General features: G+C 41.8%; 1 pseudogene; it reads left to right on the top strand.

Moving 5' to 3' along the window:
- The first annotated feature begins 3,387 nt into the window (after positions 1-3,387).
- Positions 3,388-6,102, top strand: LOC119258190 (zinc finger MIZ domain-containing protein 1-like; annotated as a pseudogene).
- Positions 6,103-12,713: the final 6,611 nt, after the last annotated feature.

Genomic DNA, 12,713 nt, shown 5'->3' with positions numbered 1-12,713 from the left:
TACTCCCCACTCTGTCTCTGGTGAATCCTCTCACCCACCACACCTCTGACCTAGACGACAGTTCTTGTATGCATAAAATTTTTTTTTTAATCTACAAAATATAAAAGTGCTTGGAAGTGGAGTTGGGAGATTGCAGGCAGAAACACAGACAACGAATCACTCCCCATTTCATTCATTATTCATTTATTATTTTTAAATGCACAACAAATAAATATCCTATATTTAAAAAGTTAAAATTGTATCACCTAAGTAACAGTCTGACATATAGATGTGTCACTGAGGATAAAACTTTTATTGAATATCTTTATGAATATATACTGCATTTTCTCTTCTTGACAGTTATTCTATTTGTATATTTATTTTTTCTCACTAACAGTACATCTAAAACATTTTTCCAAGGAGGGGGCAGTTGGATCCAATAGTTGATGGGGAAGTGGGGGCTGAGGGGGGGGTCCCAAAACTTCAGAGACTCATTTTGAAGGCAGCTTGGTATGAACGTGGATCTGTGGTTGTCCAGACAGGCAGCCCTGAGCAAACAATGTAGAATCTAAGGCCCATTACAACCACTCTTATGTGACTGGACCCCAGTTGATGAGTCATGGGATTCAGGAACTGGGGTCGGGCTCAGAAAGAGAAAGTCACAATAGTTAGGTTGGCATCCCAACCTGAGTCTGATCTGGGGTTCAAAGTGGTGCTTACAGGGGAAGAGACCTTTGCAACAATTTCCGATCACATTCAGTGGCAAATCTTTTAGTGTTAAAGTTAACCCTGGGCTAGTTCCAGGCTGTAGGTGCTGAACATCTGAATTAGGACATTGTCAGTACAGATGGAAGGGATGGGACAGATTTAAGAAATAATCTGTAGGTATAGATAATGTTGATCTAACATGATGACTGGCAGGAAGGGAAAGAGAGAAGTTCTGTTAAAGGCACTTCTCACTTGTGTTTGCTAAATTCCCAGGCCCTTCCCCGGCAGATTTTGATTCAGTTAGTTTGGAGTGGGACTCGGGAATCTTGTATATCATTCTTACCAAAGAAGACAAATTTCTGGTTGAGAGGATTAGATGGGAGTAAAGTAATTAATGATTTAAGTTTTAAATAGGTTGAATTTGAAATATCTTTGGAACATTAAAACGATAACTCAATCTGCTGAGTATTAACTCCATACCAGTGTTTCATGTGTGCTGTTTGATTTAATCTATGTAATATTCTTAAAAGGGAATTACTATTATTACATCCATTTTGTAAATGAGCAAACTGAGTTGTACAGACATTAAATCATTTTCCATTAATTACACTGAAGAGAAGATCTGGGTTTTATATTTTTGTAAAGATTTACAAAATCTTTTTTGTAAATCTATTTATGCATACAAGAGCTGGGGCACAGACCAGAGATGTAGGGGGTGAGAGGACCCACCAGAGACAGAGTGGGGAAAAGAACAGGCAGACTGACCAAAGTACACTGCTGAGGGGAGCAGTGGACGAGACAGGAGAGGTCTACTGCGTCATGTCGTTTGCTCCGTGGTGGGCCAGGGATCAAACTTGTGCTGCAGAGGCTTCGAATTGCTTCATAGTGCAGTGCTTAACCCATTGCACCACCAGGGAGGCCCAAAGATCTGGGTTTTATTTTTTTTTTATTTTTTTTAATAAATTTTATTTTTATATTCCCCATATAATTGCAACCCCCTCATTCTGACCCCAATCCCTCCCCTCCCCTCCCGCCACCCACCCCCCCAAAAGTGTCTCTGGTTCATAGTTTTTTGTTGATTTTGATTTTCACTTTCTTATAGTTATTCATTTTCCTGGTCCCTTATTTAAGTTTTCTAGATTCCTGCTATGAGTGAGACCATCCGGTATTTTGCTTTTTCTTTCTGGCTTATTTCGCTGAGCATGATCCCTTCCAGTGCCATCCATGTTGCTTCAAATTGCATGTGTTTATCTTTTTTGAATGCTGAGTAATATTCCATGGTATATATGTACCACATCTTCTTGATCCAGTCATCTATTTTTGGGCATTTGGGTTGTTTCCAAAGCTTAGCTAATGTAAACAGTGCTGCTATAAACATAGGGGTGCAGGTGCTCCTTGGAATTGATGTTTCTGTGTCCTTTGGGTAAATACCTAGGAGTGGAATTGTTGGATCATATGGAAGCTCTATGTTTAGTAGGTCCAGAAATCTCCACACAGCTCTCCATAGTGGTTGGACCAGTTTGCACTCCCACCAACAGTGCAGGAGAGTTCCTTTTTCTCCACACCCTCGCCAACATTTGTTGTTGCTAGTTTTTTTAATATGTGCCATTCTCACTGGTGTAAGATGGTATCTCATGGTAGTTTTGATTTGCATTTCCCTGATTACAAGTGATGTTGAACATTTTTTCATATGCCTGTTGACCATTTGCATTTCCTCTTCAGAGAAGTTTCTTTTTAGCTCTTCTGCCCATTTTTTGACTGGATTATTTTCTTTGTTGTTGTTGAGTCTCATCAGCTCTTTGTAGATTTTTGTGATCAGTCCTTTATCATTAGTGTTGTGTGCAAAAATGTTCTCCCAGTCGGTGGGGTTTCTCTTTGTTTTTGTCATTGTCTCTTTTGCTGTGCAGAAGCTCTTTAGTTTGATGTAGTCCCAGCTGTTTATCTTTGCCTTCACTATCACTGCTTTGGGTGATGTGTCTGTAAAGATGTCTTTGATGTGAATATCACGTAGTGTTTAAACAAAGCACATCTTACCCTAAAGTCTTTGTTCTATCTAACTGTACACACTTGTCTGCAGAGATTTATACCCACAGACACCTGAGTTGGATCACAAGTCAGGGCTAGAGGTAAGATTTGAAATGAAAACTTGTTTTAGATTGCCCTCAGAGAGCCTGTAGACCAAAGTTAAGGTTTTGTTCCTGTTTTAAAAGAGGCCAGAGCAGAAAAGTCCTTAAGGGTCAGCGATGTTTAAGGAGAACCAGGAGAGAAAAATGTTTCATAAACTAAGCAAGTGAATTGCCAGAAGGATTAAATTTAAAGAGTTCTCCATACACAAACACACACACACACACGCACACACACAAATTTTTGTCCTTGCCAGAAATGTCAGGGCAGAAGTTCAGTCTCTGCAGACCCAAGAGTGAAGAGACAAGAAGGGGAGGCAACAAGTGAAAACCAGTTTGCTAAGAGACTCAGGTATGACAAAATATTCTTGGGTTTATTTTCTTATTGTTTTCCATTTGGCAGATCATGTGTGGCTCACCCCATTTTCCCAGCAGTAGGGGTTTCAGGGTCAATTACCCCAGGGGTCCTAATGCCCCTGCAGGGCTGGGTGTCCCTCTTGAGCACCAGGCCTCTTGCTGACTTCACTCAACTGCTATTCAGTAACTGCTGCAGCAGCTGCACTGGCCCAGCAGCACCATGGCCTCTGTGGTGGCCTTGCCAGTGACTCAGCACAAGGATATAAACCAATATAAGGCAGTCTGTTCCTCTTTCCATATGGGTCCCGCCCAGGTGTATAATAGCCAAATTCCTGAACCAGCCGGGGTCACAGGACTATGCCTGCATTCGGGCGCATGACGCCACGAGCCTGGCGGCTGGCATGACACCTTGGAGATGAGGGCCCGGCCATGAGCATGAGCCAGCACCTACTGTCTGGTATTAGCGCCTTTGGTACACAAGCAGCAGATGTCCCAGGGGGCCTACTGGCCCCCTGGCCCCTGGCTTTCCCCATTCAGAGCAGAAAGAGGCCATATGCAGGAGAGATCAGCAATGGAAGCAACAATAGTGATCCAACAACCAGTCTCCACACCAGGCCAGGCCAACACCCACCCCAAACTCCCCAGGCTACTCACCTCTCTAGCTACCCAGGGCAAGAGTGCCCAGCCAGCCCAGCACTGGGCAGCACTTATTCCCCATGGTCAACAGGTTCCTGTGGCTAATTACCTCCACTCATTTGTTTCAGGAACCCCAAGTCCCCATAATCCCTGGTGAATCAGGATTTTTTGGGAGCAGGCCTGGAGTCAGAGGACCCCAAATGGGTTCTTTTTTGGTTCTTGTCTTCAGTGAAAAAAGAACTCAATATCAAGACCAAAGTTACAGAAAAGCAAGAGATTTACTGTTAGATCAGAAAAAAGATAGGAAAGCTCTTAGGACCCCTCCAAGCGGACCCCTCCAAGTGGAGAGGGGTCCTGAGTGGGTATCCAACTGAGGTGACAAGAAGCACGTGCTTTCCAGGTATAGCAGGCAAGGAGTGAGGGTTTGGCCACTGAGTGTCTCCTCATTGTGTTACTTGCTGATTGGCTGGCTACCAAGGTCCACTGAGTTTTCCCATATTACCCAGCCTACTTTTCTGAGACCAGCTTTGGCCCATTGCTATTGTGTTATTATGTTGGTGTTCTGAACATTCTATTTTTAATTGAATTGGGGGGGTTACCCTCCTGGTCTGCAATTATTTCTCACTCGGGCTGATAAATGCACTTGGGGCTTGGGGCGATCAGTTCTTAACTTATTGTCTATTGCCATTTCCTAACTCCTCCTCTCCCCTCTTATCTGCTCCCAGCCAAGATGTTAAACCACCCTTTCCACTTGATGTCAAGCCAAATAAGAGTGTTCTGCTGCCACCACTAGCTAAGCACAATCTAAGCTTCAGCTCCCACTCCTCCTGTGGATGGTAAGGTGCTGGAGCCCTTCTACCTAGAGCACAAGCTGGCCATCAACAACCATGTCTTTCACCTGCAGCTCTGGGTCCATTAGACACTGATGCAGAGGTTTGACCTAGAGCTGCAATTCACCAAAAGGACTAGAAGTTGAACACCAGTTGGTGTGCAGGTCAGTGCAAATGCCACCCCAGTCCCTGCCAAGCCACAACAGGACCTCCCACAAGCCCCTGCATCTCAAGCACACCTGTGCCAGCATGACTCAGCACAATCCAGATTTCTGTCACAGCCTGCTGCTGTTCCCATCTCTTCAGCTGCAGCTGGTCCACGAACCCTCTGTGAACTCCATGCTGCAAGCCCTCCTCAAGAAGCTCCTCGTGCCCGCAGAGCACTGTATTACAAAGATCAAGTGGGATTTCAGCAGCATGGCTGCCTCTTTAGCGGGAACACCACCCTCAGGGTGGAGGATGACCTGAAGCAGACCACACACAAGGTGACTCTGAAGTGCTCCATTATATTCTGGTGCATCCAACTGCCTGCTTGGAACCACAATTGCAAGCACTTCCAGTGCTTAGACCTGGAAGCATATCTGCAATTCAATTGTGAGTGAAGGGAACCTGGAAGTGTCCTGTGTGCAATAAAACCATTCTGCTGGAGGGCCTGGAAGTGGATCAGTGCATGTACATGTGGGACATTCTGAATTTTATCCAACACTGTGAGTTTGAAGAGGTCAACAAGGACTCCAAGCGCAGTTAGTGACCAGTGCCCATGAAATCAGACCCACACACTAAGTGTGACCCCAAAGTCATCTCCTCTAAGAAGTTCAAGATCATGAGTCCCAGTCAAATGATCTTGTTTAACACATTGTTGCTAATAGCAGCTCTGGGCCCAGGTCAGTCCCTTACCCTCTTCTACCTTCCCCTAAGGGCACCAAGTTTAATGATAATAGCAGCCAAGGTAATGACTACCAGGACTAAGGCAACTTTGACTTCTCCCTCAGGAACCCAGCCAGGAAGTCCTTCAGTGATTTCAGGCATGGTGCCTTCATCTCTCTCACCCCCTGACATGCCCAGTAACATGGATATCCTAGAGAAATCCATCACCCCATACAGGAAACAATGCCATCACTGGTAGCTCTGGCGAGCCCCATCTATTCATTAAAAAGGCTTGTGTGTTCCACACCCCAACAGTCAGGGCCTCCATCTCATCACAGTGATGCTCCTCCACATTTCCAGCTTCCCCTGCAACCAGTACAGGCTGCTCCCAGAACCATCCTCACATCAATCTGACTTATAAATCCTTCTCAGTCTTAGAGGGTCAAACCAGAGGGCAGGGACCATCACACATGCTGGAACCTTTGTTGGACCTCCTTCTAGAACACATAAATCCTGATGAGCTCTCCTAATACCTCATCCCTGCCCCCCACCTGCTCATCAGTAGTAATAGAGACCTCCTGTCTATCTTCAAAAACAGCTGAAACCTTCCCCCTCTGTTGGGAACACTCCTATCCATTGTACCACTTTCTGACAGCCCAAACATACTTTCCCTTTGGGAGCCAGATGAGCCCTCAACACACCCTAAACTGCCCTTCCTAGAGAAGAGGGTGTGGAAGGGCAGTTTAGGGTGTGTTGAGGGCTCATCTGGAGAAGCCTGGAGCCCAACCTCCATGCTTTCTGGCCCAGAATTTCCTTCAGGTGAAGGCCCCCCAGACCAGGGCAAGTTTGGAAACTTGGAGGAACAGTGATGCTTGGTGGCAGTGAGAACAGCCAGCAAACTACTGTCATCAGCTCCCAAAGGAAAGCACAAACCAATGGAGTAGAGCTTTCTCAGCAATCAAGATCATCATTTTGACCCTGATCGCTAAGCCCAAATATCCTCTAAATAATCTCTCAAAAAATAGAGAAAAAGAAAATATTCTGTGTGTGAGAGAGAGCCTGCCATTCTTGGGGAAAGTGTCAGGGCCTCCTCAGAGCCAGGACAGCTCAGCAGAGGGCTCCATGGTCTTTGGACTCATGCCAGGGAATGGCCTTGGGGACAGACAGAGTTAAAATATTTGACTTGGGGGGGGGGGGTAGGGGTTGTGAATCAGCAGAGTCAAATAAGAATGGTGACTTGGCCACATGGCTGTGATGCTGCTGGGCCATCTGGTCAGTTGGGTGGCCTCTGTCAATTCCTGTGTCTTTCCCTGCTGCTCCCTGGAGCCCTCCCATGCACCCCCTTCTGCTATTTGTGCTCTCAATTTCTATCTCTCTCCCCATGTCCCTCTCTGTGGTCCCTGGTTCTCAGCACTTCTCTGCACTTATCCAGAGCTGCGGTCCTAGCTTTGACTACCAGCATCACAAGGTTTTCTGTAGGAATCTGCCATTGCCCAGCCCTCCTTTACCTTGGTCCCACTGTGGAGATTTTTTTCAACAGCATGACACTCAGTATGCAAATAAATTATTTTAAGAATTGTTTTAGTAGATATATTTGTGAATTTTTAAAATATTGTCCTTGATAATATTTAACATTTTCATGACCTGGTTATAAATTTTGCTGGAGTTTTTAAAATTCCTTCACTCAAAAAAATATATAGATCATTTCCATTTCACCACAATCTCACAACTGTAATTTATCAATTTTTTCCATCATTGACAATTTGAAAGGAAAACTGGGATGATTTCAATTTGCATTTTGTTATTTTCATGGTTAGTCATTTTTATGGGTTTCTTAGATATGTATCTCTCCACTCTGAAGTATTCATATTCTTTTTTTTATTATGATATTCATGATTTTAATTTGAAATAATTTTTAAGATATCAAATACATAAATATTTACTTTCTATACGGATCACTTTTTTTGAAGTTAGTTTCTTTAACCACTAGGCCATATGTTTAAATTTTTAATTACAAATTTTTTTCTATAAGAATAGCAATCTCTAAAGAGCATGTTGCAAACACTGAAAAGTGATAAATAACAATATTTGCAAACCATTATGTATTTTCTTTGTTGATTATATATGTCTTAAAATCTAGTGAGCATCATGGTTGTCATTTTTATCATCATCATCATCATTTTATGCTTCATGATTTAATCCAGGTGTCCTTTTCCACATTCTTCACTTGAGTTAAAGATTTCTAACTATCATCATTGTGTAGTATATCCCTAGAGAGTGGACTTTTCCATGAAATACCAATGGTTAACACATGAACAGCAGATAAGCTGGTTGTTCTTCTATGAAATACCAAATTCTTTCAATGATTTAAAATGAGAGGAAAAGTAGTATTTCATAGTGAGTAAAAGTAAAGTACATATTTTTGAGCCATCAAATCCTAATTTCTAGCCAGCAAGGAATCTGCGGGCCTTGCTTCCCCTTGGAGTTTCAGTTTTTTCCTCTGTAAAGGGGTACTCCATCTTGCAGGGTTTGTGAGAACCAAGGGGAGATGCATACAGAGTTTAGTTTCAGGCCTGACACATGGCAGGCCTGTACTTGGGGCCTTTCTTGGTTCTTTGGGTGCATTGTCTTTGCAGAGTTCTCCTCCTGAAGCAATATGTTGTTAATGATAGGTTTTCAAACCTCTTTATAAAATTCCTAGAACCATGAGTCTCTTTGAGTCCTCTTCGGTGTGGACTTAATGTGTTTGTGGAACTATGATAACATATTATAAGTATTACAGGGCAGGGAGAGGGGCACTCCAGACCCCACAAACCTGCCTGCTCTAAATAGGTTCTGCCATCTGCCACATCAACACAAAACATATGAGACTTTAATGGGAAGGAACTTTAATACAATTAGGAAACAATAAGGGAAAGGCAAAGAATATAGTTTCTAAATCAAGCACCCAAAGTTACCTGTCCCCTCATGCGTAAAAGCACACCCAAGCAGGATTGGCCCAGAGGAAGGCCCCAAAGCCTGTCATAAGTCTAAAGTACCTTCCAGTGGGGACCCACAGAAAAGGATCAGAAACAACCAGACAAGTCTGGAAGGCAAAGAGCAAAATCAAAATCAAGACAAAAACCACCATTAACACCTCCCCACGGGTCTCTCACCCACATCTGTTTCAACCAGTCCACGACCAAAAGGCAAGTGTAGTTCTTCACGTGTCTCTCTGCTCCATGTGCCTCCTCCAGGTCTCCTTCTGGATCTCCATCCTGCTTCCTTCCTTCCTAAGTCTCCTGGGCAGCTTCTTCTCTCCCTGCTCAGCTCCACCCTACCTAGGGTGGGGCAGGAAACCTGGAAACTCCGCCTTTCCTGGGGACCACCCTGTTACATAAGGAGACCCAGAATGTTATTATTTTGGTCATTAGCCTAATTGCAGTTTTTCTGATAAGGGGCCTGGACGAAGTGATTAGTTATCCACCAATAAAAGAGATATTACTGTGATCAAAGATTTAGTGTTTGCATAATGACCCTCCAGTTAGTCAAAGATACAAAGGATCTTTTTATCCCAATAGGACAGTTGCTCTGACCTATTGATAAGATGGAGAAGAAATAAGTCCTGAGTCCCCACAGCAATTCCTAAAGGATACAAAAACTCCTGCTCCTATGCTCAAACTAAACATTTGATATGGTACAGTGTTGATGCATAAAGTAAGAGAAATTACTAACCAGATTCTGACTCATGGCTTCACTTTTATTCTTTCAATGAATGAAAATGAGTTTAAAATACTATTTCTTCTCCCCTTTATTAACTTTTGGGTTTTCTAGAGTAAAAGAGACTACTTCCTTGTTAGTCTACTATCACATCAAAAATAGAAATAGAAAGCAAAGTATTGATCTTTTGGGTCTCCCTGGTGGCGCAAGGGGTTTAAATTTTTAATTTAAAAATTAAATTTAAAAAATTTAATTAAAAAATTTAATTAAAAAATAGCACTATGACACTATCAGCAGCCATTGCAGCTTGAGTTCAATCCCTGACCAGGAAGCTAACCCACATGGTGCAGCAGACCTCTCCTGTCTCACCTGCTGCTCCCCTCAGCAGTGTATTTCAGTAGATCTGCCTGTTCTGTTCCCCGCTCCATCTCTGGTGTATCCTCTCACCCCCCCACCTCTGGGCTACACCCCAGTTCTTGTATGTATAAATAAATAAAATAAATCTTTTTTAAAAATCTTGATCTTTCTGAAGAAACAGAAATTACCTATAACTATAACAAAGTTTCTGGTGGTTCAAACACAAATGCTGGCTCACACTCATCTTTCATTTACCTACATCTCACTTTCATTGCAGCTCAGAGGCTTCCCTTGTTAATTCTATGTAATGCCTTGCCCATCACTCACTGTTTGTTTACAACATTTAACTAACATTAAATATTAAATATTAGGATTCAATTGTTATGTTACATAATTATACATTTTAATTTCTACTAAATTTTATGATATATTTAAATTGTATCTAAATATTAAATAAAATTATTCAAAATCAATCATTTGTATTGCACCCACACATTGTTTACCCCCTTCACAAGGGCATCTTAGCACCATATGCACAATTCAGGTCAGGCACAACCCTGAGGTGTGCAGGCAGTGCCTCCAGGCACCTTATTGATCGAGACACCTCCAATGACAAACTCACTGTTTAGATCAGCTTCTCCAGACTGACTCTCCTTTTCTCATCCTGGCTCCCCTTTGTATTTCATAGGGATGCATACTTGACATTTCTGTCAGCTCTTTTTCAGTTCCACTAGTCTGATCATTTACTGATTCTTTCTCATGAACCCCACTATGGCTGTCTCCTCTGTCCTTACTCCACACTAGATCTTGCTCACTCATAGCTGGAATTTAGAAAACCTAAATAAGGGACCAGGAAAAAAACTAATTATAATAAAGTAAAAGTCTAAATCAAATAAATAAATAAATAAAAATGAGTAAGTGCAAAGGTAAACTAGGGCATCTTCATGCCTTCTGTTGCTCAACGTAAGCTAAAGAGAGTAGCTCATTGGCAAGTTAAATTAAAATTTACATGCCATTTTTTGGTATTTACCTGCACCAGGGCCTGAGGATATTTTTACTTCTCAATATTCTTTTTAATCTCTCCTCTCTCACTGGCTTACCAGAGAAAATCTTTGTTTCAAAGCTAGTCCTTTTCCCACCCCCTGTAATACTACGGTTTTTTGTATGTTTTGTTTTTTGTGGTTTATTGCATACCACTCTGTCTTCTATCAGCACACTTAGACTTTGGAGAACTACCTGCGCTGAGTCCTTAAGAGCAGGGATTTTCATTTTTCAGTAACAAAACTATACAAATTCATGGATACATAGAAATAGGCAGCATGGAAAGCACACAAAAACCCCAACCAGGCAAATATGAACACTGAAACCATTGCCTCCCTACCGGGAAAAGACAACCAACATCAACATTCTAATGCATCCTTCCAGGAGTTCTTTTTTTTTTTTTTTTCTACATACTTATTTATTCCTAGTAACACAGAAATAGCAATGATACATTTTCAAAAGTAAGCATGATCTGCCACAATCACTTAATTTTTTTAAAAAGAGCAATTTTTTTAATAGAATAGGAGAAGATAATGGTTGTTAATTTAGTTCATGGCTATAACCCATCACTTAAAATAGTGCTTGACTCAGTAATTACTTGTTGAATAAATCAATGAATGAATAATGAATGCAAAACAAATGACATCTCTGTTAAACAAAAAAAAGCTGCTCTATATTGAGAATATGTGTCCTTTTGTTTGCGAATTTCCTTGTCTAAAATTTCCCTATATACAAACTTGGGCAATTCTTCCGAACTAAATTATTTTTTAATAATTTTTTTAAATATTTATGTATTTATATTAGAACCAGGGTATAGGCCAGATGCACAGGAGGGTGAGAGGATTCACCAGAGACAGAGCAGGGAACAGAACAGGCAGACTGACGAAATACACTGCTGAGGGAAGCAGCAGGCGAGACAGGAGAGGGCTGCCCTGCCATGTGGGTTTCTCTGCCACTGACCGGGATCAGCCTGTGCTGCAGAGGCTGCAGACAGCTTCACAGCACTGCACTCAACCACCTGTGCCACCAGGGAGGCCCCAAACTAATTTTAAGCTCTCAGTTCAGGGAAGTCTTTAAAATTGTCTTGGAAGTTTTATGGTGAACATGTCCAGGACTTTTCACCAGTTAATGAGGTTAAATTGAAAAAGCTAAGTCAGTGGTGAGCCCAGATATCTGTTTATTCAGAAGCAAGCAAAATCTTTGAATAGCTGGCTTAGTGAGAATAAAGAGGAGTAAAAAGTGATCTATTTGAGTTCCCAAAGGCTTAGCTTCAGAGTTCCTTGAATGCTGTCTTTTTAAAAAGAGTATAGGTAGTAGTGGAGGATGGGGGTTTGAAACAAAATCCATCACATGTATCCTACCATCATCTACAAAGAATTTCAATCAAAAAATGTTTCACCTGAATCTAATTGTGAGAAACCATGAGACAAACCCCAGGCTGGGAGGCAACCTGGACTGGAGTCTGTCTTGGACTCTTCAAGAATGAGCCAGTGTGCATGTGCGCCATCAGGAAGTGCAGTAGAATTTAAAGATGACATATTTATCTATTGCTTCCTATTCCATTGCCTAGATTATGAAAATGAACTAGCCAGGAAGTAGACTCTTGCTCTGGAAATTAAACTAATTTAATACAAGCATGGCAGAGTCCCATTCACTACCTAATTAACAAGAACATCTCTCCTTGATTAAAATGTGTGGGCCTCATTACCTTAGTCCAGAAGCCAAGAAAATGTAGCTGTACCTAGTACATATATTCCTTAACCAAAAAAATAAAATAAAATAAACATAAAATCCCATGTCACACTGTACAACTTGAACTTCTCCATTTTTTACTCCTAATCACCCCATCTCTCTCAGGCATTCATTACCTAAGAAGATACAAGATACTGGTGTTTCTTTGTCAGTTCTCTTTGTCAGTTCCACTGTACAAAGTGGTTCTGACTATAGAATGAAAGTCATTTCCATTTGGGAGAGACTCGGAACATGGTGTCTCATAAAGCCAAATAGAAACCTCCTCATTCTAAAATATATTTCCATTCAAATTCTAATGTGGAGAAAAGAACAGAAGTCTCCTTCTTTTTAAGCCTTACACCTACCAGTGCCTTTGAATGGTTAA

This window comes from Talpa occidentalis, unplaced genomic scaffold (genome assembly GCF_014898055.3).
Source record: "Talpa occidentalis isolate TD23 unplaced genomic scaffold, MPIMG_talOcc4v2.1 talOcc4.4, whole genome shotgun sequence".
NCBI lineage: Eukaryota > Metazoa > Chordata > Mammalia > Eulipotyphla > Talpidae > Talpa > Talpa occidentalis.
This window is presented reverse-complemented; position numbering and strand designations above follow the sequence as displayed.